We start from the raw sequence: 11,972 nt of genomic DNA, 5'->3' as shown, positions 1-11,972 counted from the left end.
CCCAGATAGCCTCCTCGGGTGCCTCAGTTTCCCCACTGGCTAATGAGGAGAATAGTTAACCTTTCCCCATTGGATCCTGGAAAGACTGGGTATCCTGACAGTGGTGGCCGATGGCTGGGGATCCTCAGCTCTCCAACACTAATTATCCACGTTCCTATCAACATTACTGCTGAATATCATTCTGCAGGGTTAACGTGTGTGTTACTGAAAACCTGGGCAGGGATTCCTTTCCATCTGTCCAGGCAGCTCCTCCCCAGCCCCCAATGCCCAGACATAGCTTCAGCCTTTGCCCCACTGTGAGTGACCTGGGGGCCCCATCACGTGCCAGTGGGCCCGGTGGTCAGGCCCCTCCCAGAGCCTCACAGACCTTCTGGGGGTGGAGTGTGGTCCTGTGACCTCTTGAGGTCCCTGGAGAGACCGGGAGGAAGGGGCTCTGTGTGTGGGAGGAGGGGCGCAGGCTCAGCCGCTGATGGAATTTCAGGATGTTTCGAAGGTCAGCTTCCAGCCGGCCTGTCTAGGTTCGGGGGGGAAAAGTGATCGCCACCCCGTAACACACTTCTTAATGAGGCGCAGCCCATGCTTACAAGCTGTTCCCTTCCTGCCTTTTCCCTCTAGGAAGAAATTCCAAATTCCGAACTCGAATGGCCACAGAGTCATGTGTGCGTGCATTTAGAGAGCTGCAGGCAGGGCTGAGAGAACGCTGAAGGGTTAGTCTCAAGACGGTGAGGGCGCTGCCTCTGCCGTGCGGGAGGAGCAGGTGGAGGGGGGTGAAGACCGGTCCTGCTGGCCTTGCGTGGCACTGGGACTTTGGAGGAACACAGACCTGAGGCTGCTGCAGGATGGAGTGCTGGGAACATTCAAGATGGCCAGATCGCAAAGGCAACGTGGTGGGGAAGGCTGCGGGAGGAAGGCTAGCCTGGCCTGGTTGAGGAGGTTTGGGGGTGGGGGGTGCAGGGAACCTTGCTCTTGCTAGTTATACTGGAGAGAAGCTGGTGAGGTCTGCGCCCCCGTGTGTGACTCAGAGAAGAGTGGGAAGGTGAGCTAGCTGGGCCCTACATTTTGCAGAGGCGAGGCCTGCCTGCTGGCATACCTTCTAAGCAACCTGGGGAGATTCCTTCTCCCACAGAGACACGTTGGAGAGTGTGCCTTCCCCAGGGGATGGGCATAGTGTCCCCTCTTTCAGCATGGAACTTTGCACACTGCACAGGGACATGCAACTAGGGATCTCAAGAGACCGTGACATTAGGCAAAAAGGTCACTGCCAGCCTTGCCACGAGGTCTGGACACCTAGAATGTCCAGACAGCTGGATCAGCATACCCTGGGGGTGGGGGGAGGCACCGTAGAGTAGCTGTCTTCCTGCCATTAGCCCCACAAAGCGGCCCTGGCTGGTGACTTGGTTAAGGTCACGTGGGTGCTATGTGGCACAACTAGCAATTGACGTTGGGAGCTAGGAGTGTGGAAAGAATTTGGAATTTGGGGCCAGAGAAGCCCTCCAACGCTCTGAGCAGAGCTTAGGAAGCCATTGTGTTGGGAGTCGGGAAGACCCGAGCCGTAAGAGGGGTGTGCATGGTGGAGGCGCGGCTCATGAGGTTTCAGAAGAGAATTAGGACTTTCTCGGCCAGGGACGAGAGGCAGTTTTGTGTGGTTTTCTGGCCAAGATTTGGGCTGTGTTGTGTGTCCTGAGAGCTTGAGTGAGGCTGAGTTTGAAAATAATAGACTCACGTGTTTGGCAGAGAAGATTTCAAGACGGGGTAGCATGGCTTCTGTGTCATGGTCATTAGTCACTGCTTTTATTCAGATTTACAGAAAAAGGGAGGGAAAAGGTGTGTGGCTGTGTGGTGAGGTTTGGTGAGAAAAGGTTTGTGAACAAGTTTAAATCTCCGGGCAAGGAGCCCATAGCTGACAGAGGCTACACCATTGTGAAAGAGGTTTAAAAGACTAACGTGGTTACCGAGAACCCTCACTCTCTTCACTGAGAAAATGGAAGAGGTATTCTAAGGGCCAGACTCCACCCACTGAAGGCTCTAACTTGTAGGAACTCAAGATATTTTGGAGGCCTGAATAGGGAACAGCACAGAGGGATTCCCTGCTCAAAAAAAAAAAAAAAAAAGAACTGCCCTAGCAAGCATTCCCACACATTCAGCAACCGAGGCAAACAGTCGTCTCTGTCACTTCCTAAGGGGACTGAGGCTCCATCCCACGTTGGAAGCACAGAGGGGTAGCCTCGTCCACGTGGTACTGGGTTGTAGGGGTAAAGGATGTGAGGTTGGAGGGAGTCTTGGCATCTTGCTCCATGGTTTCAGAAAGCCACCAAGGCCAGGCAAGTGTCTCGGGCTCAGCTTCCCTGCAAGGAGGCTGTGGGAAGCCCTGGCACGAAGCTGCAAAGATGCACCTTACGTTGCAGTGGAGACCCCAGGATGTTGGGGAGGCCGGCACCATGGGAAAGCTGTGCATTTAGAGTACAGCTACCCCAAGAGACAGGCTGTGTGTGTGTGTGTGTGTGTGTGTGTGTGTGTGTGTGTGTGTGTGACAGACAGTACCGCTGGAGGGGTGGAGCTACCCAGGCCTTTTGGAGCCGAGAGCATTTCAGCAGAAGCCCCACACACCGGACACAGAGCCGCAGGATTTGGTGTTGGCCCTGCCAAGCTTCAGTCTTGTTTAGGTCCAGTCTGTTCTTGCTGTGGCCCCATTCTTCCCTCCAGTAATGGGAATGCTTACTTTGTGTCATTCTACCTTATGTTTTTATTTATTGTGTTAGTTTTTGGTTTTCCAAGGTAGGGACTCACTCTAGCCCAGGCTGACCTGGAATTCACTATGTAGTCTCAAGGTGGCCTCTAACTCATGGTGATCCTCCTACCTCTGTCTCCCGAGGGCTGGGATCAAAGGCATGCGCCATCATGCCCTGCCCTGTTTTTATTTTACGGGGGCTCCTAGTGAAGAAACTATCTTGAGTCTTGGGAGAGACTTTGGACTTTTGAACAGTGTGGGGACTGGTGGACTATGGGAACTTTTGAAGTTGGAGTTAACTGCATTTTTGCCTTACCAGATGGCTGTGAGCCTACGGGAGCCAGGGGAAGAATTTGTGGTTTCAGTGCAAAATGCATTTGAACATTGGGTCCCCGGATGGGGGTGCTGTTTTGGGAAGGTTGTGGAACCGTTAGGGAGTAGGACATTCCTGGAGGAAGTGGGTCACTTTGGGGAGGTGAGCCTTGAGTTTTACAGCCCCGTTGTACCTTCCTCTTCATCCTCTACTTCTTAACTGTGGGGACAATGTGACCAGCTGGTCTCCCGCTACCATTCCTTCCCCACTAGGATGGAATACATGCCCTGGAAGTGGAAAGAAAACCCTTGTCTCCCTTCAGCTGCTTCTGGTCACATCAACAAGCAATTCAGACGCTGCTTGAGAGCGACAGGGATAAGCAGTAAAGCCAAACAATCACACTCGAGAAGCCCAGAAGCCCCCAGGCTTCTATAGCCACCCTGCCGCCCCGCCCGAGGCAGCCTGCTCCCCAGTCCGTGCTGATACCGCCCTTCCTATCCTGCAGCCTGCACCTGCGCTGTCCGCCAGGGCTTGGGTAGATGGCCCCGTTGCAACGCAACATCCGTGGAAGCACGCAGTGTGTTCTCAGCTCTCTCACCCTGATGGCCTGTTTGGAATTTGGTTGTTTAAGGCAGGGTCTTTAGGTAGCCCAGGCTGGCCTCAAATTTGTCATTCTCCTGTGTCTGCCTCCAGAGCGCTGTGACATTACTGGTGAGCGCCTTCACACCTGGTGTCCATTCTGTTTTTTGCCTTCCTTTGTTTTTTTAAAAATTATTTATTTGCAAGGAGAGAGAGAGAAAGAGAGAGAGAGAGAATGGGCATGTCAGGGCCTCCAGCCACTGCCAATGAATTCCAGATGCATGCAGCACTTTGTGCATCTGGCTTTATGCAGGTACTGGGGACTTGAACCTGGGTCATTAGGCTTTGCAGACAAGTGCCTTAACAGCTGAGGCATCTCTCCAGCAGTCCTTCATGTTTTTTTTTTTTTGTTTTATTTATTAATTTGAAAGAGAGAGAGAGAGAGAGGCAGATAGATAGAGAGAATGGGCCCACCAGGGCCTCCAGCCACCGCAAACAAACTCCAGATGCATGTGCCATACTGTGCATCTGGCTTACATGGGTCCTGGGGAACTGAACCCGGGTCCTTTGGCTTTGCAGGCAAGCGCCTTAGCCGCTAAGCCATCTCTACAGCCCCGTCCTTTGCATTTTTAATAAACTTTGAGTGGGTTGTTTTTTTTTTTTGTTTTGTTTTTTGAGAGATTATGGCTCTCAAGATGTTAACCCTGACAATACCCAGTTCTTTCTTTTACCTTCCCCAATGGTGTCTCACAAGAACGTGGTAAAAATTGATGAAAACAGGGACACTGATATTGGGGTGCTATTAACTCAGACATGCTTCTACCATTTTATATACATTCTTCTCTCCCCCCCATTATCATCGGTACAGACGTGCAAAAACATCACAACAGTCAGGTCATGGGCGTTTTCTATCACCATGAAGACACTCCCCAACGTCTGCCTTGAGTAGGACAGCCGGCCTCTTTTCTGATCATCCTTGAATGAGCACCCCATCAGTTCCCGTGGCCTCCTGTGTGTGGGCGCCGACAGCTCCTGTCTTGGAGTGTGAACTCGCTGCTGTGAACACACCCCCATGCACATCGTGAATGCTGAGGCCCGATTTCTTTCCAGGTATATTTTTTCACTGGTGACAGCCCCTAGTTGGTGCGTGTGCGAATCGTCCCTCTGGTGGCTGGCACACTGCCACTCTGTTTCCTGCCTGGCTGCGATTGCTCCATGCCATCCCCAGCCACGTGACAGGTGACAGTCACAGCATCCGCATATGTGCCGTGTGGAAGAGCCACTAAAATTCCTAAACTCGGGGGCTGGAGAGATGGCTTAGTGGTTAAGCGCTTGCCTGTGAAGCCTAAGGACTCCAGTTCGAGGCTCGGTTCCCCAGGTCCCACGTTAGCCAGATGCACAAGGGGGCGCACGCGTCTGGAGTTCGTTGGCGGTGGCTGGAGGCCCTGACACACCCATTCTCTCTGCCTCTTTCTCTCTGTCTGTCACTCTCAAATAAATAAGTAAAAATGAACAACAAAAAAAATTTTAATTCCTAACTGGGGCCAATGTGTTGCTGGTATGAAGCAGCTGGGGCCAAGATGACCTGTGGGTTCACTGCAGACTCTGCTCATTCCTTGATCTATAACAGCTAGTGTGAAGCCTAAGAACCCGGGTTTGAGGCTTGATTCCCCAGGACCCACGTAAGCCAGATGCATAAGGTCATGCATGCTTACAAGGTCACACATGTGCACAAGATGGCACATGTGTCTGGAGATCGATTGCAGTGACTAATGACCCTAGCATGCCCATTTTTTTTCTCTCTGTCTTCCTCTCTCTTCTTCTCTCTCTCATAAATAAATAAAAATAATAAAAAGTCTACCAATTAAAAATCAAGCAAGAAGGGCTGGAGAGATAGCTTAGTGGATGAGTGCTTGCCTGTGAAGCCTAAGGGCCCCGGTTCAAGGCTCTATTCCCTAGTAACCATGTAAGCCAGATGCATCTGGAGTTTGTTTGTAGTGGCTGGAGGCCCTGGTGTGCCCATTTTCTCTGCCTCTTTCTCTCTGTCTTTACTCTCAAATAAATAAAAAAATTAAAAAGTATTTATTATTTTTAAGAAAAGAAAGATAGAGAGTAGAGGGGAGAGAGAATGGGTATGCCAGAGCCTTCAGCCACAGCAAATGAACTCCACACTTATATGCCACTTAATGATCTGGCTTACATGGGTACCGGGGAACAAAATCTGTGTTGTGAGGCTTTGAAGGCAAACGCCTTAACCACTGAGCCATCTCTGCAGCCCTCATTTAGTTCTTAGCATAGACCAAGCACCTGCTTCTGGTTCACCATAGTCTGAGTTGTTGTTAAGGACAGGAAGTGGTTGCTCTCACCTCTACAACCCGGATCTGGAAGGCTCCCCAAAAGCCCGCGTTCAGCTTGATTCCCGGGGTGCTAATATTGGGAGGTGGTGGAACCTTTAAGAGGAAGGGCTTGGGCTGGAGAGATGGCTTAGTGGTTATGGTACTTGGCTTCAAAGCCTAAGGACCCAGGTTTGGTTCCCTACGTAAGCCAGATGTACAAGGTGGCACGTGTGTCTGAAGTTTGTTTGCAGTGGCTAGAGGCCCTGGCGGGCCCATTCTTTCTGTATTTCTATCTGCTTCTTTCCTTCTCTCTCTCAAATAAATAAATAAAAATTTTTAAGAAAAGAATTTTTTAAAAAGGAGGGGCCTATTGAGAGGTCTTCAGTAATGGAAGACAGGCCTTGAGGCCAGCTGTGGGACCCTGGCTCCCTCCTTCTTTTCTGCCTCTGGAGCATGAGGCGTGTGGTTCTGTGTGACCAGGTGTGTAGTTCAGCGCCACCAAGCCCTTCTGCTGTGATGGGCTTCCCCGGTCAAAGCAATGAGCCCAAAACCTCCAGACCCGTGAGCCACACAAACCTTTTCTCGTTGTAAGCTGATCGTCCTGGGCATTTGTTATAGTGACCAGGACAAAAATCTCCATTTTCCCCATGAAGAGACAGAGGTTAAACAAGATGCAAGGCCATGCAGCTAGAAGCTGCCAGTTCAGGGATTTGGACTCAGGTGACCTTGGGTGTCTGTCCTCCAACTTCCTGGCACACAGAGAAGATTCCCAGTCAGCACCCCAAGGTGCATGGTGTGGCTGGGCTGGGCTGGAGCTAGAAGCCTCGGGAGCCCCTGCCTGGCTGAGAATCCCGTGGAGTGGGATGAGCTCACAGTAGTCTCGATCCTATTATGCTATTAACTAGGGTGTTCTGGGCCCTGCCCCTCATCAGCTCGTTCAATTGCAGCCTGGAGCAGAGCCCCAGTTGCTTTAACTGGGCAGGATTGAACTTGCACTTGAAGCTGGCTTCCCTGCTAATGCTGCTGGAGGATCCAACAGCAATAAATGGACTCCAATTTGCTCCCTGGATGTTCCTATTTGCAGGACGCCATGCAGGGGGAAAATATATTAACAAAAACCAAACTCCTCGCTCTGAACAACTGACGAGGCCCCTGTACAGGGGCTGTTGGCCTCTGTCTCTTCCTCCGTTTGCTTTCTTGCTAAAGACGCATCATACCAGCCAAGCAGCTTAAATAGAGAGGACCTGAGGGAGGACAGTACTTTGGACTCAGGCTGGCCCTCAGGGAGAAAAATAGGTGGGGAGGGCTGGAGAGATGACTTAGCAGTTAAGGCACTTGCCTATGAAGCCTAAGGACCCAGGTTCACCTCCCCAGAACCCACGTAAGCCAGATGCACATAGTGGCACACGTGTCTAGAGTTCATTTGCAGTGTTTGGAGGCCCTGGTGTGCCCATTCTCTCTGTCTTTCTCTTTCTCTCTCATAAATAAATTGAAAAGAAAATAGGTGGAGCATATGTCCTTGGGGCTGGAGCCGGAGGGGAGGGAGGCCAGCCTGCTGAGTGGGGATATGTACTGAATTGTCCTCTTCAGAAGTCATGGGGTGGAGACAGGGCTCAAGTCCACATCTGTGAAATGGGTTGGTTCAGTGATCTTTCCCAGTTCCAACCCTCAAAATATTCCAACTTACTCATCACTCCCTGTAATGCTCTGGCTCCTGGTCTAGCAAGGATTTTGGGGTGAGCACTCAGGTTAGATCCAGGACTGCCGACATTGCTGACACACGTGACTTAGTTGTTCCTGTGTGCTCTGGAGACTCTAGGTGCAATGGCTGTGACATTTTCGTACTCAAAGCACAGCCCACATAGCCGCGGTACCCAGGCTTGGCTCCGTGGAGTGGGGTGGGGGACGCAGCCACTCACAGACTGCTGAGTGCTCAGCTTTATTTTTTTTTTTAATTTCATTACATTTGTTTATTTCAGAAGAGAATGGACGTGCCAGGGCCTCCAGCCACTGCAAGCAAACTCCAGACGCATGTGCCGCCTTGTGCATCTGGCTCATGTGGGTCCTGGGGAATCGAACCTGGGTTCTTTGGCTTTGTAAACAAGCCCATTAACCACTGAGCAATCTCTCCAGTCCACAGTTTGTTCCTCTACTCCTGCCTCTGTGAGAGCCATCAGCATTTTCACCAGCATGTCCCACAGCAACAGCAGGGTCTGGACGATCCTCCAAAAAGACCAGTGTGTTGAAAAGGCTCGGTCCCCTGCTTGGTGTTATTGGGAAGTGGTGAGACTCTTAAGAGGTGGGTTCTAGTGGGAGGAAACTGGTCCTGGGTGTGTGTGGGGGATATGACCTTTAAAGAGGCCGTGGAACTCCATTCTTCCTCTTTCTCTATACTCTGTTCATAATGTGAGCAGCTCTGTTCACCACTTGCTCCTTACAGGACATGCTGTCCCTCCACAGGCCCGAAGCAAGGAGACAGAGCCACCTAAACAGCGAGTCATCTGTCTGTGCGGGTCTGTTACCCCCATTGCTATGTTCCAAGTTTTTTTTTTTTTCTTTTTCTTTTTGGTTTTTCGAGGTAGGGTCTCACTCCAGCCCAGGCCAGTCTGTAATTCACTATGTAGTCTCAGGCTGGCCTCGAACTCAAGGTGATCCTCCTACCTCTGCTTTCTAAGTGCTGGGGTTAAAGGCATGCGCCACCACGCCCAACTTATGTTCTGAGTTTGAAACATCTCCCGCAGGCTCCTGTTTGGAACTTTAGTTCCCCAGCTGCTGGTGTCAACGTGGGAGACTTGGGAACCTCTGGGAGGAAGAGGGGGCTGGCTACAGGAAGAAGGTTTTAGGGGTGGGTCTTTCAAGGTTAAAGCTCAGTCCTGCCCATTGCCAGGCTCTCTCTCTGCTTCCTGGTGGGTCCTCCTATGAGGAGCTTGAACCGCCCCACAACCATGAGCTCTGCATGCCTTCCTGCAAGGATGGACCGAAGCCCTCTGAAAACGTGGTGGAAAGAGAAAAGATTCTAGAAGGATGAATGCTGGGCAATAGGCCTGCGCCTCTACATCTGGTGTTTATATTCTGCACCAGCCCCCCCCCCCCCCCCCACAGAGAGAGAGAGAGAGAGAGAGAGAGAGAGAGAGAGAGATCACACAGCCACTCTCAAGGCTGTGGAGACCTGGACTATGTCATTTGTCCTCACAAAGACCTTAACTCTTAATATACATGCCATCGCTGTGCGGCTGTAGCAGTTATAAAAACAAGAGTCTCCGGGGTAATTGTTAAATTGCATGGACTGAGTGCCGGCTAACTCTCTTCTCTACCTGCCTGGGAGGAACCATCATTTTATAGACAGGACACCGACATGCAGGCTGGCAAAGTTGCTCTACAGGAAGCTGGTGGAGTGGTGAGTGCCATGCCACGGGGCTGTCCAGGTGGGTCACCTGCCAGCCTCCAGACCTGCAGGGAAAGGCCAGATACTTGGTCAGGGATCGATTCCCTTGTACATCCCCCGTGCCGGGACACAGATGTTTCAAGCAGCATGTATGCTGAGCTGTCTAGAACCCCTACTTTTGTTCTGGGTCTCCTGTGTGGAAGCCTCAAAAAATTTTAATATATTATTTATTTATTTGAGAGAAAGACAGATACAAAGAGAAGGGGCATGCCAGGGCCTCTAACCACTGCAAATGAACTCCAGATGCATGCTGGAGCTAGCTCACAAGAGAACTGAGGTATCAAATGTGGGTCCTTAGGTTTCTCAGGCAGGTACCTTAACCACTGAGCCATCTCTCCAGCCCAAACCTCAAATTTTTAACTGCCCTCATGAGAACAAACTATCTTCTAGCATGTAGGTTTTGTCTTTCCCCATCCCTGCCCAGTATCCCTCCTCTCTGGACCCTTTCCTCTGGAACATCCATCCACAAGGCTCTTCCTCCCAAGGCCCCTCCACAGTAGCTCCTCCCACCTCTAGCCTCAACCGTAGTCACTCGCCGACTAACACCTGAGCAGGTGAAGCTCCCTGGACAAAAAGCCTCCTCACGTCATGGGTCTGCGTGCGAAGAGGTGGGATCTGCAGAACCAGCTGTGAGCTTCTCCCCAGAGAACCCCCCCCCATACAAGCATGTATGGCAATAGGGACAAAGTGGGGCATTCTCCATTCTCCATGTCCTGAGCTCCAGAATGTTCCACCAGCTGGGCTGTAGCAGGGGGTGTACAATGTCCACCAGGGCTTCCCTACTTGGACGTCAGTTTCCTCTTTAGAACTGACAGCGCATTTCTTCCCACCCCGTCGTGTGCACAGTAGGAGAAAACCAAGAACCACAAACAATCAATAAATCAATAACTTCCTCTGGCTGCCTCTGGCTCCTCTCTTTAAACTGAATGTCAGGACCCTCCCCTCCTTCATGTCCCCTTCTGTCACCTTCCCACGGAGACTGACCTTGACTATCCTATTAAAACGGAAGCCTGCTCTGCCCTTGACAGCAGCTCTGTCTTCCCTCTGTCTGTCTGTCTGTCTGTCTGGGTTTCTTTCGTTAGCGCCTGTTGCTTTCACACTTGCGTCTTTGTTTGGGAGGTCTGAGGGGCGTGCAGCACTTTGAGAAGCATGTCGTCGCTGGACCTTGCACACTTGGGCAGGAGGCACGCAGCACCATCGCCAGCGCCCACACAGGAAGGTAGGCGTCCGCCCCCTGCGTGTCCCCGACTTGTCCTGTCTGTGCTTCCCAATCTTTGTCACAGCACCAGTTTTAGAAGCGCCGCTGTCACCCAAACACCTCCCCCCACAGGCCTGGTCCAGAGAACTCACACTCTGGCCTCCACCCAGCAAGTAGCCCTGTGGCCCATCCTGTGACTTGTCCCCATTTCCAGGATGTGGAAACGGGACTTGAGAGACATCCCGACGCGTGACTTCTCCTACCTGGGGAGCTGCGCCTCCCTCCAGTCTGGGAGATGTGCCTGGTAGGTACAAAGGACCTGTCTGCACCTTGAACTCTGACCCTCCCCCCACCACTCTCCCACAAACAGGCAGGACTCTGGGGTGCTCACGGGGGCTCTCCTTGTTTCTGGTCATAGCTGGTGCTCTGTGGATATTTGTGACATAAATGAGCACCTCAGAGACCTCTAGGTGGCACAAGGGATACTTAAGCCAAGAGGGCATGTTGAATGTGAACCTTGCGGGAGAGTCCAGAAACCTGGGTTTAGATTCTTTTAAAAAATATATTTTATTATTTATTTACTTATTTGAGAGAGAAAGAGGCAGATGAAAGAGAGAGAGAGAACGAGAAAGAGAGAATGGGCTCATCAGGGCCTCTAGGCACTGCAAACAAATGCCAGATGTGTGTGTTACCTTGTGCATCTGACTTACGTGGAATCGAACCTGGGATCTTTGGCTTTGCAGGCAAGTGCCTTAACCACTAAGCCATCTCTCCAGCCCTGCGTTTGGATTCTTACCCTGCCTCCGCATCTCCCCCTTTGACCTTGGCCAAGCCCATCACCCCTCTGGAAGTCAGTTTGCCGTGGACAGAGTGGAGGTATTGGAGTGCATGAGTCTGAGGCCATTGCCAGCTCTGCCCGCCCGAGGGTTGCCACAACCCAGAAGAGGAGGCAGCCCCGGGAGCCCCTGTCTCTCCCAGGCAGGGTGACAGGCGTCTTCCTTGTGTTTCAGAAACGGCAGGGTGGTGAGGGACAGTGAGGAGGACACTCTGCCTGCCCTGGAGTCTGACCTCAGGCCTCTGATCAATACAGACACCTTTTTAATGTGTATTTTACAGTGTTCATCCTGACTCCCAGCTGCTCCTCACAGGGTGTCCAGACATATATTCCAGCCCTTTCTACTCGAAGGAGGTCTGGAGTAGAGTGTGCAGACTGGTCGTGCCAGTCAAGAAAACGTTTGCAGGGTGAGGCCTGGGCCTCTGGCCTCTGTCTTAGGATATTCTGTTGCTAAAACAGAATAGTAGAGGCTGGTAACTTTAAATTTTATCTATCTATCTATCTATCTATCTATCTATCTATCTATCTATCTATCTAT

The sequence above is a fragment of the Jaculus jaculus genome, chromosome 13 (assembly GCF_020740685.1).
Source record: "Jaculus jaculus isolate mJacJac1 chromosome 13, mJacJac1.mat.Y.cur, whole genome shotgun sequence".
Classification (NCBI taxonomy): Eukaryota; Metazoa; Chordata; class Mammalia; order Rodentia; family Dipodidae; genus Jaculus; species Jaculus jaculus.
The sequence above is the reverse complement of the archived record's forward strand: the minus strand, read 5'-3'. Positions refer to the sequence as shown.